Here is an 18,111-nt window from a genome sequence, read left to right as displayed (position 1 = left end):
GTCACAATGGGGCTGGCTGGAGGGTGTGGTCAAAGTAGGCGGAGTTATGCAGATTCAAAACGCGTCGTGCACAGCTTGAACAAACACTCACACACAGACAGACAGACAGACAGACAGACACACACACTCTCCGTCTCTCACACACAGACACACATACACAGCAGAACTGTCATTGACAGCAGAACTGTCATTGAGAAGGCCTCCAGAGTTTCTGAAAATGTCCTCCCTGCGGCGGCAATCTTTTGCTCTGTCTCCACAATGGGTATTGGTGGTAGGCCTTGGTGCGGCCCACGGGGCACAGCGGCTTCGGTATCGCTTCTCGGCCTTTTGGCTAAGATCAAGTGTAGTATCTGTTCTTATCAGTTTAATATCTGATACGTCCCCTATTTGGGGACCATATATTAAATGGATTTTTGGAACAGGGAGATGGAAGAAGAGCTTGCTCTGTCCACTCCACGCATTGACCCGTTATTGCAGTATCTCCGGGACCAGTGCACTCCTTCTCTGATCCAGTTTCTAAAAACAGATTGAATTGAAATCAGCGCGAGTTGTCTTTTAACCCTTTATGTGAATTGATTTCAGGGTCAAGGAAGCACTTTTCTCAGGCCAAGTGTAGCATTTTGTTTGATTTCTCCTGGCCAATTGCAACATTTTCTGCGCCTTGCCTGGCCTTGCTTTCACCTATGTCTGTCAAACATTGCATTGCATTCAATATGCAATCAATCAATCAATCAATCAATCAATCAATTTGTCTTTACTGGTTGCTGCAACAGGTGTGTTAAGATTTAGGCCTTTCTTACAGTGTTGCAAATATACTGTGTCGGCTACCAAACTAGGCCCCTGCTGTCTGTCAGCACTTGCTATTTAAATTGAAGTATCCAATGAGTAGTTCTGCCATACATACTGCATTTCTGACCGCAGGAATTCTTTTTTGAAACATTGTCTCCCTCTTGTGGACCACCGGCTTTTCAATGCCTTGTATTATATGCATTTTTAAAAGAAAAAAATAAGTAAAAATGGTGCCTGTGCTGATGTTGAATAGGCTTGTCTTGTCCATCTACACCTGCGTGTGTGAGCATTCTAATGCTTTTCACCAACCAGGTGCGCTGCCCGCAGTCGATAGAATCTTAGCACGGAACATTCATGTGCTGTCACAATGGGGCTGGCTGGAGGGTGTGGTCAAAGTAGGCGGAGTTATGCAGATTCAAAACGCGTCGTGCACAGCTTGAACAAACACTCACACACAGACAGACAGACAGACAGACAGACACACACACTCTCCGTCTCTCACACACAGACACACATACACAGCAGAACTGTCATTGACAGCAGAACTGTCATTGAGAAGGCCTCCAGAGTTTCTGAAAATGTCCTCCCTGCGGCGGCAATCTTTTGCTCTGTCTCCACAATGGGTATTGGTGGTAGGCCTTGGTGCGGCCCACGGGGCACAGCGGCTTCGGTATCGCTTCTCGGCCTTTTGGCTAAGATCAAGTGTAGTATCTGTTCTTATCAGTTTAATATCTGATACGTCCCCTATTTGGGGACCATATATTAAATGGATTTTTGGAACAGGGAGATGGAAGAAGAGCTTGCTCTGTCCACTCCACGCATTGACCCGTTATTGCAGTATCTCCGGGACCAGTGCACTCCTTCTCTGATCCAGTTTCTAAAAACAGATTGAATTGAAATCAGCGCGAGTTGTCTTTTAACCCTTTATGTGAATTGATTTCAGGGTCAAGGAAGCACTTTTCTCAGGCCAAGTGTAGCATTTTGTTTGATTTCTCCTGGCCAATTGCAACATTTTCTGCGCCTTGCCTGGCCTTGCTTTCACCTATGTCTGTCAAACATTGCATTGCATTCAATATGCAATCAATCAATCAATCAATCAATCAATCAATTTGTCTTTACTGGTTGCTGCAACAGGTGTGTTAAGATTTAGGCCTTTCTTACAGTGTTGCAAATATACTGTGTCGGCTACCAAACTAGGCCCCTGCTGTCTGTCAGCACTTGCTATTTAAATTGAAGTATCCAATGAGTAGTTCTGCCATACATACTGCATTTCTGACCGCAGGAATTCTTTTTTGAAACATTGTCTCCCTCTTGTGGACCACCGGCTTTTCAATGCCTTGTATTATATGCATTTTTAAAAGAAAAAAATAAGTAAAAATGGTGCCTGTGCTGATGTTGAATAGGCTTGTCTTGTCCATCTACACCTGCGTGTGTGAGCATTCTAATGCTTTTCACCAACCAGGTGCGCTGCCCGCAGTCGATAGAATCTTAGCACGGAACATTCATGTGCTGTCACAATGGGGCTGGCTGGAGGGTGTGGTCAAAGTAGGCGGAGTTATGCAGATTCAAAACGCGTCGTGCACAGCTTGAACAAACACTCACACACAGACAGACAGACAGACAGACAGACACACACACTCTCCGTCTCTCACACACAGACACACATACACAGCAGAACTGTCATTGACAGCAGAACTGTCATTGAGAAGGCCTCCAGAGTTTCTGAAAATGTCCTCCCTGCGGCGGCAATCTTTTGCTCTGTCTCCACAATGGGTATTGGTGGTAGGCCTTGGTGCGGCCCACGGGGCACAGCGGCTTCGGTATCGCTTCTCGGCCTTTTGGCTAAGATCAAGTGTAGTATCTGTTCTTATCAGTTTAATATCTGATACGTCCCCTATTTGGGGACCATATATTAAATGGATTTTTGGAACAGGGAGATGGAAGAAGAGCTTGCTCTGTCCACTCCACGCATTGACCCGTTATTGCAGTATCTCCGGGACCAGTGCACTCCTTCTCTGATCCAGTTTCTAAAAACAGATTGAATTGAAATCAGCGCGAGTTGTCTTTTAACCCTTTATGTGAATTGATTTCAGGGTCAAGGAAGCACTTTTCTCAGGCCAAGTGTAGCATTTTGTTTGATTTCTCCTGGCCAATTGCAACATTTTCTGCGCCTTGCCTGGCCTTGCTTTCACCTATGTCTGTCAAACATTGCATTGCATTCAATATGCAATCAATCAATCAATCAATCAATCAATCAATTTGTCTTTACTGGTTGCTGCAACAGGTGTGTTAAGATTTAGGCCTTTCTTACAGTGTTGCAAATATACTGTGTCGGCTACCAAACTAGGCCCCTGCTGTCTGTCAGCACTTGCTATTTAAATTGAAGTATCCAATGAGTAGTTCTGCCATACATACTGCATTTCTGACCGCAGGAATTCTTTTTTGAAACATTGTCTCCCTCTTGTGGACCACCGGCTTTTCAATGCCTTGTATTATATGCATTTTTAAAAGAAAAAAATAAGTAAAAATGGTGCCTGTGCTGATGTTGAATAGGCTTGTCTTGTCCATCTACACCTGCGTGTGTGAGCATTCTAATGCTTTTCACCAACCAGGTGCGCTGCCCGCAGTCGATAGAATCTTAGCACGGAACATTCATGTGCTGTCACAATGGGGCTGGCTGGAGGGTGTGGTCAAAGTAGGCGGAGTTATGCAGATTCAAAACGCGTCGTGCACAGCTTGAACAAACACTCACACACAGACAGACAGACAGACAGACAGACACACACACTCTCCGTCTCTCACACACAGACACACATACACAGCAGAACTGTCATTGACAGCAGAACTGTCATTGAGAAGGCCTCCAGAGTTTCTGAAAATGTCCTCCCTGCGGCGGCAATCTTTTGCTCTGTCTCCACAATGGGTATTGGTGGTAGGCCTTGGTGCGGCCCACGGGGCACAGCGGCTTCGGTATCGCTTCTCGGCCTTTTGGCTAAGATCAAGTGTAGTATCTGTTCTTATCAGTTTAATATCTGATACGTCCCCTATTTGGGGACCATATATTAAATGGATTTTTGGAACAGGGAGATGGAAGAAGAGCTTGCTCTGTCCACTCCACGCATTGACCCGTTATTGCAGTATCTCCGGGACCAGTGCACTCCTTCTCTGATCCAGTTTCTAAAAACAGATTGAATTGAAATCAGCGCGAGTTGTCTTTTAACCCTTTATGTGAATTGATTTCAGGGTCAAGGAAGCACTTTTCTCAGGCCAAGTGTAGCATTTTGTTTGATTTCTCCTGGCCAATTGCAACATTTTCTGCGCCTTGCCTGGCCTTGCTTTCACCTATGTCTGTCAAACATTGCATTGCATTCAATATGCAATCAATCAATCAATCAATCAATCAATCAATTTGTCTTTACTGGTTGCTGCAACAGGTGTGTTAAGATTTAGGCCTTTCTTACAGTGTTGCAAATATACTGTGTCGGCTACCAAACTAGGCCCCTGCTGTCTGTCAGCACTTGCTATTTAAATTGAAGTATCCAATGAGTAGTTCTGCCATACATACTGCATTTCTGACCGCAGGAATTCTTTTTTGAAACATTGTCTCCCTCTTGTGGACCACCGGCTTTTCAATGCCTTGTATTATATGCATTTTTAAAAGAAAAAAATAAGTAAAAATGGTGCCTGTGCTGATGTTGAATAGGCTTGTCTTGTCCATCTACACCTGCGTGTGTGAGCATTCTAATGCTTTTCACCAACCAGGTGCGCTGCCCGCAGTCGATAGAATCTTAGCACGGAACATTCATGTGCTGTCACAATGGGGCTGGCTGGAGGGTGTGGTCAAAGTAGGCGGAGTTATGCAGATTCAAAACGCGTCGTGCACAGCTTGAACAAACACTCACACACAGACAGACAGACAGACAGACAGACACACACACTCTCCGTCTCTCACACACAGACACACATACACAGCAGAACTGTCATTGACAGCAGAACTGTCATTGAGAAGGCCTCCAGAGTTTCTGAAAATGTCCTCCCTGCGGCGGCAATCTTTTGCTCTGTCTCCACAATGGGTATTGGTGGTAGGCCTTGGTGCGGCCCACGGGGCACAGCGGCTTCGGTATCGCTTCTCGGCCTTTTGGCTAAGATCAAGTGTAGTATCTGTTCTTATCAGTTTAATATCTGATACGTCCCCTATTTGGGGACCATATATTAAATGGATTTTTGGAACAGGGAGATGGAAGAAGAGCTTGCTCTGTCCACTCCACGCATTGACCCGTTATTGCAGTATCTCCGGGACCAGTGCACTCCTTCTCTGATCCAGTTTCTAAAAACAGATTGAATTGAAATCAGCGCGAGTTGTCTTTTAACCCTTTATGTGAATTGATTTCAGGGTCAAGGAAGCACTTTTCTCAGGCCAAGTGTAGCATTTTGTTTGATTTCTCCTGGCCAATTGCAACATTTTCTGCGCCTTGCCTGGCCTTGCTTTCACCTATGTCTGTCAAACATTGCATTGCATTCAATATGCAATCAATCAATCAATCAATCAATCAATCAATTTGTCTTTACTGGTTGCTGCAACAGGTGTGTTAAGATTTAGGCCTTTCTTACAGTGTTGCAAATATACTGTGTCGGCTACCAAACTAGGCCCCTGCTGTCTGTCAGCACTTGCTATTTAAATTGAAGTATCCAATGAGTAGTTCTGCCATACATACTGCATTTCTGACCGCAGGAATTCTTTTTTGAAACATTGTCTCCCTCTTGTGGACCACCGGCTTTTCAATGCCTTGTATTATATGCATTTTTAAAAGAAAAAAATAAGTAAAAATGGTGCCTGTGCTGATGTTGAATAGGCTTGTCTTGTCCATCTACACCTGCGTGTGTGAGCATTCTAATGCTTTTCACCAACCAGGTGCGCTGCCCGCAGTCGATAGAATCTTAGCACGGAACATTCATGTGCTGTCACAATGGGGCTGGCTGGAGGGTGTGGTCAAAGTAGGCGGAGTTATGCAGATTCAAAACGCGTCGTGCACAGCTTGAACAAACACTCACACACAGACAGACAGACAGACAGACAGACACACACACTCTCCGTCTCTCACACACAGACACACATACACAGCAGAACTGTCATTGACAGCAGAACTGTCATTGAGAAGGCCTCCAGAGTTTCTGAAAATGTCCTCCCTGCGGCGGCAATCTTTTGCTCTGTCTCCACAATGGGTATTGGTGGTAGGCCTTGGTGCGGCCCACGGGGCACAGCGGCTTCGGTATCGCTTCTCGGCCTTTTGGCTAAGATCAAGTGTAGTATCTGTTCTTATCAGTTTAATATCTGATACGTCCCCTATTTGGGGACCATATATTAAATGGATTTTTGGAACAGGGAGATGGAAGAAGAGCTTGCTCTGTCCACTCCACGCATTGACCCGTTATTGCAGTATCTCCGGGACCAGTGCACTCCTTCTCTGATCCAGTTTCTAAAAACAGATTGAATTGAAATCAGCGCGAGTTGTCTTTTAACCCTTTATGTGAATTGATTTCAGGGTCAAGGAAGCACTTTTCTCAGGCCAAGTGTAGCATTTTGTTTGATTTCTCCTGGCCAATTGCAACATTTTCTGCGCCTTGCCTGGCCTTGCTTTCACCTATGTCTGTCAAACATTGCATTGCATTCAATATGCAATCAATCAATCAATCAATCAATCAATCAATTTGTCTTTACTGGTTGCTGCAACAGGTGTGTTAAGATTTAGGCCTTTCTTACAGTGTTGCAAATATACTGTGTCGGCTACCAAACTAGGCCCCTGCTGTCTGTCAGCACTTGCTATTTAAATTGAAGTATCCAATGAGTAGTTCTGCCATACATACTGCATTTCTGACCGCAGGAATTCTTTTTTGAAACATTGTCTCCCTCTTGTGGACCACCGGCTTTTCAATGCCTTGTATTATATGCATTTTTAAAAGAAAAAAATAAGTAAAAATGGTGCCTGTGCTGATGTTGAATAGGCTTGTCTTGTCCATCTACACCTGCGTGTGTGAGCATTCTAATGCTTTTCACCAACCAGGTGCGCTGCCCGCAGTCGATAGAATCTTAGCACGGAACATTCATGTGCTGTCACAATGGGGCTGGCTGGAGGGTGTGGTCAAAGTAGGCGGAGTTATGCAGATTCAAAACGCGTCGTGCACAGCTTGAACAAACACTCACACACAGACAGACAGACAGACAGACAGACACACACACTCTCCGTCTCTCACACAGACACACATACACAGCAGAACTGTCATTGACAGCAGAACTGTCATTGAGAAGGCCTCCAGAGTTTCTGAAAATGTCCTCCCTGCGGCGGCAATCTTTTGCTCTGTCTCCACAATGGGTATTGGTGGTAGGCCTTGGTGCGGCCCACGGGGCACAGCGGCTTCGGTATCGCTTCTCGGCCTTTTGGCTAAGATCAAGTGTAGTATCTGTTCTTATCAGTTTAATATCTGATACGTCCCCTATTTGGGGACCATATATTAAATGGATTTTTGGAACAGGGAGATGGAAGAAGAGCTTGCTCTGTCCACTCCACGCATTGACCCGTTATTGCAGTATCTCCGGGACCAGTGCACTCCTTCTCTGATCCAGTTTCTAAAAACAGATTGAATTGAAATCAGCGCGAGTTGTCTTTTAACCCTTTATGTGAATTGATTTCAGGGTCAAGGAAGCACTTTTCTCAGGCCAAGTGTAGCATTTTGTTTGATTTCTCCTGGCCAATTGCAACATTTTCTGCGCCTTGCCTGGCCTTGCTTTCACCTATGTCTGTCAAACATTGCATTGCATTCAATATGCAATCAATCAATCAATCAATCAATCAATCAATTTGTCTTTACTGGTTGCTGCAACAGGTGTGTTAAGATTTAGGCCTTTCTTACAGTGTTGCAAATATACTGTGTCGGCTACCAAACTAGGCCCCTGCTGTCTGTCAGCACTTGCTATTTAAATTGAAGTATCCAATGAGTAGTTCTGCCATACATACTGCATTTCTGACCGCAGGAATTCTTTTTTGAAACATTGTCTCCCTCTTGTGGACCACCGGCTTTTCAATGCCTTGTATTATATGCATTTTTAAAAGAAAAAAATAAGTAAAAATGGTGCCTGTGCTGATGTTGAATAGGCTTGTCTTGTCCATCTACACCTGCGTGTGTGAGCATTCTAATGCTTTTCACCAACCAGGTGCGCTGCCCGCAGTCGATAGAATCTTAGCACGGAACATTCATGTGCTGTCACAATGGGGCTGGCTGGAGGGTGTGGTCAAAGTAGGCGGAGTTATGCAGATTCAAAACGCGTCGTGCACAGCTTGAACAAACACTCACACACAGACAGACAGACAGACAGACAGACACACACACTCTCCGTCTCTCACACACAGACACACATACACAGCAGAACTGTCATTGACAGCAGAACTGTCATTGAGAAGGCCTCCAGAGTTTCTGAAAATGTCCTCCCTGCGGCGGCAATCTTTTGCTCTGTCTCCACAATGGGTATTGGTGGTAGGCCTTGGTGCGGCCCACGGGGCACAGCGGCTTCGGTATCGCTTCTCGGCCTTTTGGCTAAGATCAAGTGTAGTATCTGTTCTTATCAGTTTAATATCTGATACGTCCCCTATTTGGGGACCATATATTAAATGGATTTTTGGAACAGGGAGATGGAAGAAGAGCTTGCTCTGTCCACTCCACGCATTGACCCGTTATTGCAGTATCTCCGGGACCAGTGCACTCCTTCTCTGATCCAGTTTCTAAAAACAGATTGAATTGAAATCAGCGCGAGTTGTCTTTTAACCCTTTATGTGAATTGATTTCAGGGTCAAGGAAGCACTTTTCTCAGGCCAAGTGTAGCATTTTGTTTGATTTCTCCTGGCCAATTGCAACATTTTCTGCGCCTTGCCTGGCCTTGCTTTCACCTATGTCTGTCAAACATTGCATTGCATTCAATATGCAATCAATCAATCAATCAATCAATCAATCAATTTGTCTTTACTGGTTGCTGCAACAGGTGTGTTAAGATTTAGGCCTTTCTTACAGTGTTGCAAATATACTGTGTCGGCTACCAAACTAGGCCCCTGCTGTCTGTCAGCACTTGCTATTTAAATTGAAGTATCCAATGAGTAGTTCTGCCATACATACTGCATTTCTGACCGCAGGAATTCTTTTTTGAAACATTGTCTCCCTCTTGTGGACCACCGGCTTTTCAATGCCTTGTATTATATGCATTTTTAAAAGAAAAAAATAAGTAAAAATGGTGCCTGTGCTGATGTTGAATAGGCTTGTCTTGTCCATCTACACCTGCGTGTGTGAGCATTCTAATGCTTTTCACCAACCAGGTGCGCTGCCCGCAGTCGATAGAATCTTAGCACGGAACATTCATGTGCTGTCACAATGGGGCTGGCTGGAGGGTGTGGTCAAAGTAGGCGGAGTTATGCAGATTCAAAACGCGTCGTGCACAGCTTGAACAAACACTCACACACAGACAGACAGACAGACAGACAGACACACACACTCTCCGTCTCTCACACACAGACACACATACACAGCAGAACTGTCATTGACAGCAGAACTGTCATTGAGAAGGCCTCCAGAGTTTCTGAAAATGTCCTCCCTGCGGCGGCAATCTTTTGCTCTGTCTCCACAATGGGTATTGGTGGTAGGCCTTGGTGCGGCCCACGGGGCACAGCGGCTTCGGTATCGCTTCTCGGCCTTTTGGCTAAGATCAAGTGTAGTATCTGTTCTTATCAGTTTAATATCTGATACGTCCCCTATTTGGGGACCATATATTAAATGGATTTTTGGAACAGGGAGATGGAAGAAGAGCTTGCTCTGTCCACTCCACGCATTGACCCGTTATTGCAGTATCTCCGGGACCAGTGCACTCCTTCTCTGATCCAGTTTCTAAAAACAGATTGAATTGAAATCAGCGCGAGTTGTCTTTTAACCCTTTATGTGAATTGATTTCAGGGTCAAGGAAGCACTTTTCTCAGGCCAAGTGTAGCATTTTGTTTGATTTCTCCTGGCCAATTGCAACATTTTCTGCGCCTTGCCTGGCCTTGCTTTCACCTATGTCTGTCAAACATTGCATTGCATTCAATATGCAATCAATCAATCAATCAATCAATCAATCAATTTGTCTTTACTGGTTGCTGCAACAGGTGTGTTAAGATTTAGGCCTTTCTTACAGTGTTGCAAATATACTGTGTCGGCTACCAAACTAGGCCCCTGCTGTCTGTCAGCACTTGCTATTTAAATTGAAGTATCCAATGAGTAGTTCTGCCATACATACTGCATTTCTGACCGCAGGAATTCTTTTTTGAAACATTGTCTCCCTCTTGTGGACCACCGGCTTTTCAATGCCTTGTATTATATGCATTTTTAAAAGAAAAAAATAAGTAAAAATGGTGCCTGTGCTGATGTTGAATAGGCTTGTCTTGTCCATCTACACCTGCGTGTGTGAGCATTCTAATGCTTTTCACCAACCAGGTGCGCTGCCCGCAGTCGATAGAATCTTAGCACGGAACATTCATGTGCTGTCACAATGGGGCTGGCTGGAGGGTGTGGTCAAAGTAGGCGGAGTTATGCAGATTCAAAACGCGTCGTGCACAGCTTGAACAAACACTCACACACAGACAGACAGACAGACAGACAGACACACACACTCTCCGTCTCTCACACACAGACACACATACACAGCAGAACTGTCATTGACAGCAGAACTGTCATTGAGAAGGCCTCCAGAGTTTCTGAAAATGTCCTCCCTGCGGCGGCAATCTTTTGCTCTGTCTCCACAATGGGTATTGGTGGTAGGCCTTGGTGCGGCCCACGGGGCACAGCGGCTTCGGTATCGCTTCTCGGCCTTTTGGCTAAGATCAAGTGTAGTATCTGTTCTTATCAGTTTAATATCTGATACGTCCCCTATTTGGGGACCATATATTAAATGGATTTTTGGAACAGGGAGATGGAAGAAGAGCTTGCTCTGTCCACTCCACGCATTGACCCGTTATTGCAGTATCTCCGGGACCAGTGCACTCCTTCTCTGATCCAGTTTCTAAAAACAGATTGAATTGAAATCAGCGCGAGTTGTCTTTTAACCCTTTATGTGAATTGATTTCAGGGTCAAGGAAGCACTTTTCTCAGGCCAAGTGTAGCATTTTGTTTGATTTCTCCTGGCCAATTGCAACATTTTCTGCGCCTTGCCTGGCCTTGCTTTCACCTATGTCTGTCAAACATTGCATTGCATTCAATATGCAATCAATCAATCAATCAATCAATCAATCAATTTGTCTTTACTGGTTGCTGCAACAGGTGTGTTAAGATTTAGGCCTTTCTTACAGTGTTGCAAATATACTGTGTCGGCTACCAAACTAGGCCCCTGCTGTCTGTCAGCACTTGCTATTTAAATTGAAGTATCCAATGAGTAGTTCTGCCATACATACTGCATTTCTGACCGCAGGAATTCTTTTTTGAAACATTGTCTCCCTCTTGTGGACCACCGGCTTTTCAATGCCTTGTATTATATGCATTTTTAAAAGAAAAAAATAAGTAAAAATGGTGCCTGTGCTGATGTTGAATAGGCTTGTCTTGTCCATCTACACCTGCGTGTGTGAGCATTCTAATGCTTTTCACCAACCAGGTGCGCTGCCCGCAGTCGATAGAATCTTAGCACGGAACATTCATGTGCTGTCACAATGGGGCTGGCTGGAGGGTGTGGTCAAAGTAGGCGGAGTTATGCAGATTCAAAACCGCGTCGTGCACAGCTTGAACAAACACTCACACACAGACAGACAGACAGACAGACAGACACACACACTCTCCGTCTCTCACACACAGACACACATACACAGCAGAACTGTCATTGACAGCAGAACTGTCATTGAGAAGGCCTCCAGAGTTTCTGAAAATGTCCTCCCTGCGGCGGCAATCTTTTGCTCTGTCTCCACAATGGGTATTGGTGGTAGGCCTTGGTGCGGCCCACGGGGCACAGCGGCTTCGGTATCGCTTCTCGGCCTTTTGGCTAAGATCAAGTGTAGTATCTGTTCTTATCAGTTTAATATCTGATACGTCCCCTATTTGGGGACCATATATTAAATGGATTTTTGGAACAGGGAGATGGAAGAAGAGCTTGCTCTGTCCACTCCACGCATTGACCCGTTATTGCAGTATCTCCGGGACCAGTGCACTCCTTCTCTGATCCAGTTTCTAAAAACAGATTGAATTGAAATCAGCGCGAGTTGTCTTTTAACCCTTTATGTGAATTGATTTCAGGGTCAAGGAAGCACTTTTCTCAGGCCAAGTGTAGCATTTTGTTTGATTTCTCCTGGCCAATTGCAACATTTTCTGCGCCTTGCCTGGCCTTGCTTTCACCTATGTCTGTCAAACATTGCATTGCATTCAATATGCAATCAATCAATCAATCAATCAATCAATCAATTTGTCTTTACTGGTTGCTGCAACAGGTGTGTTAAGATTTAGGCCTTTCTTACAGTGTTGCAAATATACTGTGTCGGCTACCAAACTAGGCCCCTGCTGTCTGTCAGCACTTGCTATTTTAAATTGAAGTATCCAATGAGTAGTTCTGCCATACATACTGCATTTCTGACCGCAGGAATTCTTTTTTGAAACATTGTCTCCCTCTTGTGGACCACCGGCTTTTCAATGCCTTGTATTATATGCATTTTTAAAAGAAAAAAATAAGTAAAAATGGTGCCTGTGCTGATGTTGAATAGGCTTGTCTTGTCCATCTACACCTGCGTGTGTGAGCATTCTAATGCTTTTCACCAACCAGGTGCGCTGCCCGCAGTCGATAGAATCTTAGCACGGAACATTCATGTGCTGTCACAATGGGGCTGGCTGGAGGGTGTGGTCAAAGTAGGCGGAGTTATGCAGATTCAAAACGCGTCGTGCACAGCTTGAACAAACACTCACACACAGACAGACAGACAGACAGACAGACACACACACTCTCCGTCTCTCACACACAGACACACATACACAGCAGAACTGTCATTGACAGCAGAACTGTCATTGAGAAGGCCTCCAGAGTTTCTGAAAATGTCCTCCCTGCGGCGGCAATCTTTTGCTCTGTCTCCACAATGGGTATTGGTGGTAGGCCTTGGTGCGGCCCACGGGGCACAGCGGCTTCGGTATCGCTTCTCGGCCTTTTGGCTAAGATCAAGTGTAGTATCTGTTCTTATCAGTTTAATATCTGATACGTCCCCTATTTGGGGACCATATATTAAATGGGATTTTTGGAACAGGGAGATGGAAGAAGAGCTTGCTCTGTCCACTCCACGCATTGACCCGTTATTGCAGTATCTCCGGGACCAGTGCACTCCTTCTCTGATCCAGTTTCTAAAAACAGATTGAATTGAAATCAGCGCGAGTTGTCTTTTAACCCTTTATGTGAATTGATTTCAGGGTCAAGGAAGCACTTTTCTCAGGCCAAGTGTAGCATTTTGTTTGATTTCTCCTGGCCAATTGCAACATTTTCTGCGCCTTGCCTGGCCTTGCTTTCACCTATGTCTGTCAAACATTGCATTGCATTCAATATGCAATCAATCAATCAATCAATCAATCAATCAATTTGTCTTTACTGGTTGCTGCAACAGGTGTGTTAAGATTTAGGCCTTTCTTACAGTGTTGCAAATATACTGTGTCGGCTACCAAACTAGGCCCCTGCTGTCTGTCAGCACTTGCTATTTAAATTGAAGTATCCAATGAGTAGTTCTGCCATACATACTGCATTTCTGACCGCAGGAATTCTTTTTGAAACATTGTCTCCCTCTTGTGGACCACCGGCTTTTCAATGCCTTGTATTATATGCATTTTTAAAAGAAAAAAATAAGTAAAAATGGTGCCTGTGCTGATGTTGAATAGGCTTGTCTTGTCCATCTACACCTGCGTGTGTGAGCATTCTAATGCTTTTCACCAACCAGGTGCGCTGCCCGCAGTCGATAGAATCTTAGCACGGAACATTCATGTGCTGTCACAATGGGGCTGGCTGGAGGGTGTGGTCAAAGTAGGCGGAGTTATGCAGATTCAAAACGCGTCGTGCACAGCTTGAACAAACACTCACACACAGACAGACAGACAGACAGACAGACACACACACTCTCCGTCTCTCACACACAGACACACATACACAGCAGAACTGTCATTGACAGCAGAACTGTCATTGAGAAGGCCTCCAGAGTTTCTGAAAATGTCCTCCCTGCGGCGGCAATCTTTTGCTCTGTCTCCACAATGGGTATTGGTGGTAGGCCTTGGTGCGGCCCACGGGGCACAGCGGCTTCGGTATCGCTTCTCGGCCTTTTGGCTAAGATCAAGTGTAGTATCTGTTCTTATCAGTTTAATATCTGATACGTCCCCTATTTGGGGACCATATATTAAATGGATTTTGGAACAGGGAGATGGAAGAAGAGCTTGCTCTGTCCACTCCACGCATTGACCCGTTATTGCAGTATCTCCGGGACCAGTGCACTCCTTCTCTGATCCAGTTTCTAAAAACAGATTGAATTGAAATCAGCGCGAGTTGTCTTTTAACCCTTTATGTGAATTGATTTCAGGGTCAAGGAAGCACTTTTCTCAGGCCAAGTGTAGCATTTTGTTTGATTTCTCCTGGCCAATTGCAACATTTTCTGCGCCTTGCCTGGCCTTGCTTTCACCTATGTCTGTCAAACATTGCATTGCATTCAATATGCAATCAATCAATCAATCAATCAATCAATCAATTTGTCTTTACTGGTTGCTGCAACAGGTGTGTTAAGATTTAGGCCTTTCTTACAGTGTTGCAAATATACTGTGTCGGCTACCAAACTAGGCCCCTGCTGTCTGTCAGCACTTGCTATTTAAATTGAAGTATCCAATGAGTAGTTCTGCCATACATACTGCATTTCTGACCGCAGGAATTCTTTTTTGAAACATTGTCTCCCTCTTGTGGACCACCGGCTTTTCAATGCCTTGTATTATATGCATTTTTAAAAGAAAAAAATAAGTAAAAATGGTGCCTGTGCTGATGTTGAATAGGCTTGTCTTGTCCATCTACACCTGCGTGTGTGAGCATTCTAATGCTTTTCACCAACCAGGTGCGCTGCCCGCAGTCGATAGAATCTTAGCACGGAACATTCATGTGCTGTCACAATGGGGCTGGCTGGAGGGTGTGGTCAAAGTAGGCGGAGTTATGCAGATTCAAAACGCGTCGTGCACAGCTTGAACAAACACTCACACACAGACAGACAGACAGACAGACAGACACACACACTCTCCGTCTCTCACACACAGACACACATACACAGCAGAACTGTCATTGACAGCAGAACTGTCATTGAGAAGGCCTCCAGAGTTTCTGAAAATGTCCTCCCTGCGGCGGCAATCTTTTGCTCTGTCTCCACAATGGGTATTGGTGGTAGGCCTTGGTGCGGCCCACGGGGCACAGCGGCTTCGGTATCGCTTCTCGGCCTTTTGGCTAAGATCAAGTGTAGTATCTGTTCTTATCAGTTTAATATCTGATACGTCCCCTATTTGGGGACCATATATTAAATGGATTTTTGGAACAGGGAGATGGAAGAAGAGCTTGCTCTGTCCACTCCACGCATTGACCCGTTATTGCAGTATCTCCGGGACCAGTGCACTCCTTCTCTGATCCAGTTTCTAAAAACAGATTGAATTGAAATCAGCGCGAGTTGTCTTTTAACCCTTTATGTGAATTGATTTCAGGGTCAAGGAAGCACTTTTCTCAGGCCAAGTGTAGCATTTTGTTGATTTCTCCTGGCCAATTGCAACATTTTCTGCGCCTTGCCTGGCCTTGCTTTCACCTATGTCTGTCAAACATTGCATTGCATTCAATATGCAATCAATCAATCAATCAATCAATCAATCAATTTGTCTTTACTGGTTGCTGCAACAGGTGTGTTAAGATTTAGGCCTTTCTTACAGTGTTGCAAATATACTGTGTCGGCTACCAAACTAGGCCCCTGCTGTCTGTCAGCACTTGCTATTTAAATTGAAGTATCCAATGAGTAGTTCTGCCATACATACTGCATTTCTGACCGCAGGAATTCTTTTTTGAAACATTGTCTCCCTCTTGTGGACCACCGGCTTTTCAATGCCTTGTATTATATGCATTTTTAAAAGAAAAAAATAAGTAAAAATGGTGCCTGTGCTGATGTTGAATAGGCTTGTCTTGTCCATCTACACCTGCGTGTGTGAGCATTCTAATGCTTTTCACCACCAGGTGCGCTGCCCGCAGTCGATAGAATCTTAGCACGGAACATTCATGTGCTGTCACAATGGGGCTGGCTGGAGGGTGTGGTCAAAGTAGGCGGAGTTATGCAGATTCAAAACGCGTCGTGCACAGCTTGAACAAACACTCACACACAGACAGACAGACAGACAGACAGACACACACACTCTCCGTCTCTCACACACAGACACACATACACAGCAGAACTGTCATTGACAGCAGAACTGTCATTGAGAAGGCCTCCAGAGTTTCTGAAAATGTCCTCCCTGCGGCGGCAATCTTTTGCTCTGTCTCCACAATGGGTATTGGTGGTAGGCCTTGGTGCGGCCCACGGGGCACAGCGGCTTCGGTATCGCTTCTCGGCCTTTTGGCTAAGATCAAGTGTAGTATCTGTTCTTATCAGTTTAATATCTGATACGTCCCCTATTTGGGGACCATATATTAAATGGATTTTGGAACAGGGAGATGGAAGAAGAGCTTGCTCTGTCCACTCCACGCATTGACCCGTTATTGCAGTATCTCCGGGACCAGTGCACTCCTTCTCTGATCCAGTTTCTAAAAACAGATTGAATTGAAATCAGCGCGAGTTGTCTTTTAACCCTTTATGTGAATTGATTTCAGGGTCAAGGAAGCACTTTTCTCAGGCCAAGTGTAGCATTTTGTTTGATTTCTCCTGGCCAATTGCAACATTTTCTGCGCCTTGCCTGGCCTTGCTTTCACCTATGTCTGTCAAACATTGCATTGCATTCAATATGCAATCAATCAATCAATCAATCAATCAATCAATTTGTCTTTACTGGTTGCTGCAACAGGTGTGTTAAGATTTAGGCCTTTCTTACAGTGTTGCAAATATACTGTGTCGGCTACCAAACTAGGCCCCTGCTGTCTGTCAGCACTTGCTATTTAAATTGAAGTATCCAATGAGTAGTTCTGCCATACATACTGCATTTCTGACCGCAGGAATTCTTTTTTGAAACATTGTCTCCCTCTTGTGGACCCACCGGCTTTTCAATGCCTTGTATTATATGCATTTTTAAAAGAAAAAAATAAGTAAAAATGGTGCCTGTGCTGATGTTGAATAGGCTTGTCTTGTCCATCTACACCTGCGTGTGTGAGCATTCTAATGCTTTTCACCAACCAGGTGCGCTGCCCGCAGTCGATAGAATCTTAGCACGGAACATTCATGTGCTGTTCACAATGGGGCTGGCTGGAGGGTGTGGTCAAAGTAGGCGGAGTTATGCAGATTCAAAACGCGTCGTGCACAGCTTGAACAAACACTCACACACAGACAGACAGACAGACAGACAGACACACACACTCTCCGTCTCTCACACACAGACACACATACACAGCAGAACTGTCATTGACAGCAGAACTGTCATTGAGAAGGCCTCCAGAGTTTCTGAAAATGTCCTCCCTGCGGCGGCAATCTTTTGCTCTGTCTCCACAATGGGTATTGGTGGTAGGCCTTGGTGCGGCCCACGGGGCACAGCGGCTTCGGTATCGCTTCTCGGCCTTTTGGCTAAGATCAAGTGTAGTATCTGTTCTTATCAGTTTAATATCTGATACGTCCCCTATTTGGGGACCATATATTAAATGGATTTTTGGAACAGGGAGATGGAAGAAGAGCTTGCTCTGTCCACTCCACGCATTGACCCGTTATTGCAGTATCTCCGGGACCAGTGCACTCCTTCTCTGATCCAGTTTCTAAAAACAGATTGAATTGAAATCAGCGCGAGTTGTCTTTTAACCCTTTATGTGAATTGATTTCAGGGTCAAGGAAGCACTTTTCTCAGGCCAAGTGTAGCATTTTGTTTGATTTCTCCTGGCCAATTGCAACATTTTCTGCGCCTTGCCTGGCCTTGCTTTCACCTATGTCTGTCAAACATTGCATTGCATTCAATATGCAATCAATCAATCAATCAATCAATCAATCAATTGTCTTTACTGGTTGCTGCAACAGGTGTGTTAAGATTTAGGCCTTTCTTACAGTGTTGCAAATATACTGTGTCGGCTACCAAACTAGGCCCCTGCTGTCTGTCAGCACTTGCTAT

At 44.9% G+C, this 18,111-nt stretch overlaps 16 non-coding genes across 16 annotated transcripts; all 16 read left to right on the top strand.

The window, feature by feature from the left end:
* The first annotated feature begins 311 nt into the window (after positions 1–311).
* LOC143789786 (U2 spliceosomal RNA) lies at positions 312–502 on the top strand. Its single transcript, XR_013219431.1, has one exon. It is a non-coding gene; the product is annotated as a U2 spliceosomal RNA (small nuclear RNA).
* A 959-nt stretch (positions 503–1,461) lies between these two features.
* Positions 1,462–1,652, top strand: LOC143789785 (U2 spliceosomal RNA). The gene has a single exon (XR_013219430.1). It is a non-coding gene; the product is annotated as a U2 spliceosomal RNA (small nuclear RNA).
* Positions 1,653–2,611: 959 nt separating this feature from the next.
* On the top strand, positions 2,612–2,802 carry LOC143789784 (U2 spliceosomal RNA). The gene has a single exon (XR_013219429.1). It is a non-coding gene; the product is annotated as a U2 spliceosomal RNA (small nuclear RNA).
* A 959-nt stretch (positions 2,803–3,761) lies between these two features.
* LOC143789783 (U2 spliceosomal RNA) lies at positions 3,762–3,952 on the top strand. The gene has a single exon (XR_013219428.1). It is a non-coding gene; the product is annotated as a U2 spliceosomal RNA (small nuclear RNA).
* Positions 3,953–4,911: 959 nt separating this feature from the next.
* On the top strand, positions 4,912–5,102 carry LOC143789782 (U2 spliceosomal RNA). The gene has a single exon (XR_013219427.1). It is a non-coding gene; the product is annotated as a U2 spliceosomal RNA (small nuclear RNA).
* A 959-nt stretch (positions 5,103–6,061) lies between these two features.
* Positions 6,062–6,252, top strand: LOC143789781 (U2 spliceosomal RNA). The gene has a single exon (XR_013219426.1). It is a non-coding gene; the product is annotated as a U2 spliceosomal RNA (small nuclear RNA).
* Positions 6,253–7,209: 957 nt separating this feature from the next.
* Positions 7,210–7,400, top strand: LOC143789780 (U2 spliceosomal RNA). Its single transcript, XR_013219425.1, has one exon. It is a non-coding gene; the product is annotated as a U2 spliceosomal RNA (small nuclear RNA).
* A 959-nt stretch (positions 7,401–8,359) lies between these two features.
* LOC143789779 (U2 spliceosomal RNA) lies at positions 8,360–8,550 on the top strand. Its single transcript, XR_013219424.1, has one exon. It is a non-coding gene; the product is annotated as a U2 spliceosomal RNA (small nuclear RNA).
* A 959-nt stretch (positions 8,551–9,509) lies between these two features.
* LOC143789809 (U2 spliceosomal RNA) lies at positions 9,510–9,700 on the top strand. The gene has a single exon (XR_013219453.1). It is a non-coding gene; the product is annotated as a U2 spliceosomal RNA (small nuclear RNA).
* Positions 9,701–10,659: 959 nt separating this feature from the next.
* LOC143789808 (U2 spliceosomal RNA) lies at positions 10,660–10,850 on the top strand. The gene has a single exon (XR_013219452.1). It is a non-coding gene; the product is annotated as a U2 spliceosomal RNA (small nuclear RNA).
* A 960-nt stretch (positions 10,851–11,810) lies between these two features.
* Positions 11,811–12,001, top strand: LOC143789801 (U2 spliceosomal RNA). Its single transcript, XR_013219445.1, has one exon. It is a non-coding gene; the product is annotated as a U2 spliceosomal RNA (small nuclear RNA).
* A 960-nt stretch (positions 12,002–12,961) lies between these two features.
* Positions 12,962–13,153, top strand: LOC143789805 (U2 spliceosomal RNA). Its single transcript, XR_013219449.1, has one exon. It is a non-coding gene; the product is annotated as a U2 spliceosomal RNA (small nuclear RNA).
* A 958-nt stretch (positions 13,154–14,111) lies between these two features.
* On the top strand, positions 14,112–14,301 carry LOC143789807 (U2 spliceosomal RNA). Its single transcript, XR_013219451.1, has one exon. It is a non-coding gene; the product is annotated as a U2 spliceosomal RNA (small nuclear RNA).
* A 959-nt stretch (positions 14,302–15,260) lies between these two features.
* On the top strand, positions 15,261–15,451 carry LOC143789789 (U2 spliceosomal RNA). Its single transcript, XR_013219434.1, has one exon. It is a non-coding gene; the product is annotated as a U2 spliceosomal RNA (small nuclear RNA).
* Positions 15,452–16,408: 957 nt separating this feature from the next.
* LOC143789806 (U2 spliceosomal RNA) lies at positions 16,409–16,598 on the top strand. Its single transcript, XR_013219450.1, has one exon. It is a non-coding gene; the product is annotated as a U2 spliceosomal RNA (small nuclear RNA).
* Positions 16,599–17,559: 961 nt separating this feature from the next.
* Positions 17,560–17,750, top strand: LOC143789778 (U2 spliceosomal RNA). The gene has a single exon (XR_013219423.1). It is a non-coding gene; the product is annotated as a U2 spliceosomal RNA (small nuclear RNA).
* The last annotated feature ends 361 nt before the right edge of the window (positions 17,751–18,111 follow it).

This window comes from Ranitomeya variabilis, unplaced genomic scaffold (genome assembly GCF_051348905.1).
Source record: "Ranitomeya variabilis isolate aRanVar5 unplaced genomic scaffold, aRanVar5.hap1 Scaffold_333, whole genome shotgun sequence".
NCBI lineage: Eukaryota > Metazoa > Chordata > Amphibia > Anura > Dendrobatidae > Ranitomeya > Ranitomeya variabilis.
Note: the sequence above shows the minus strand (reverse complement) of the source record. Positions and strands in the feature narration are given on the sequence as shown.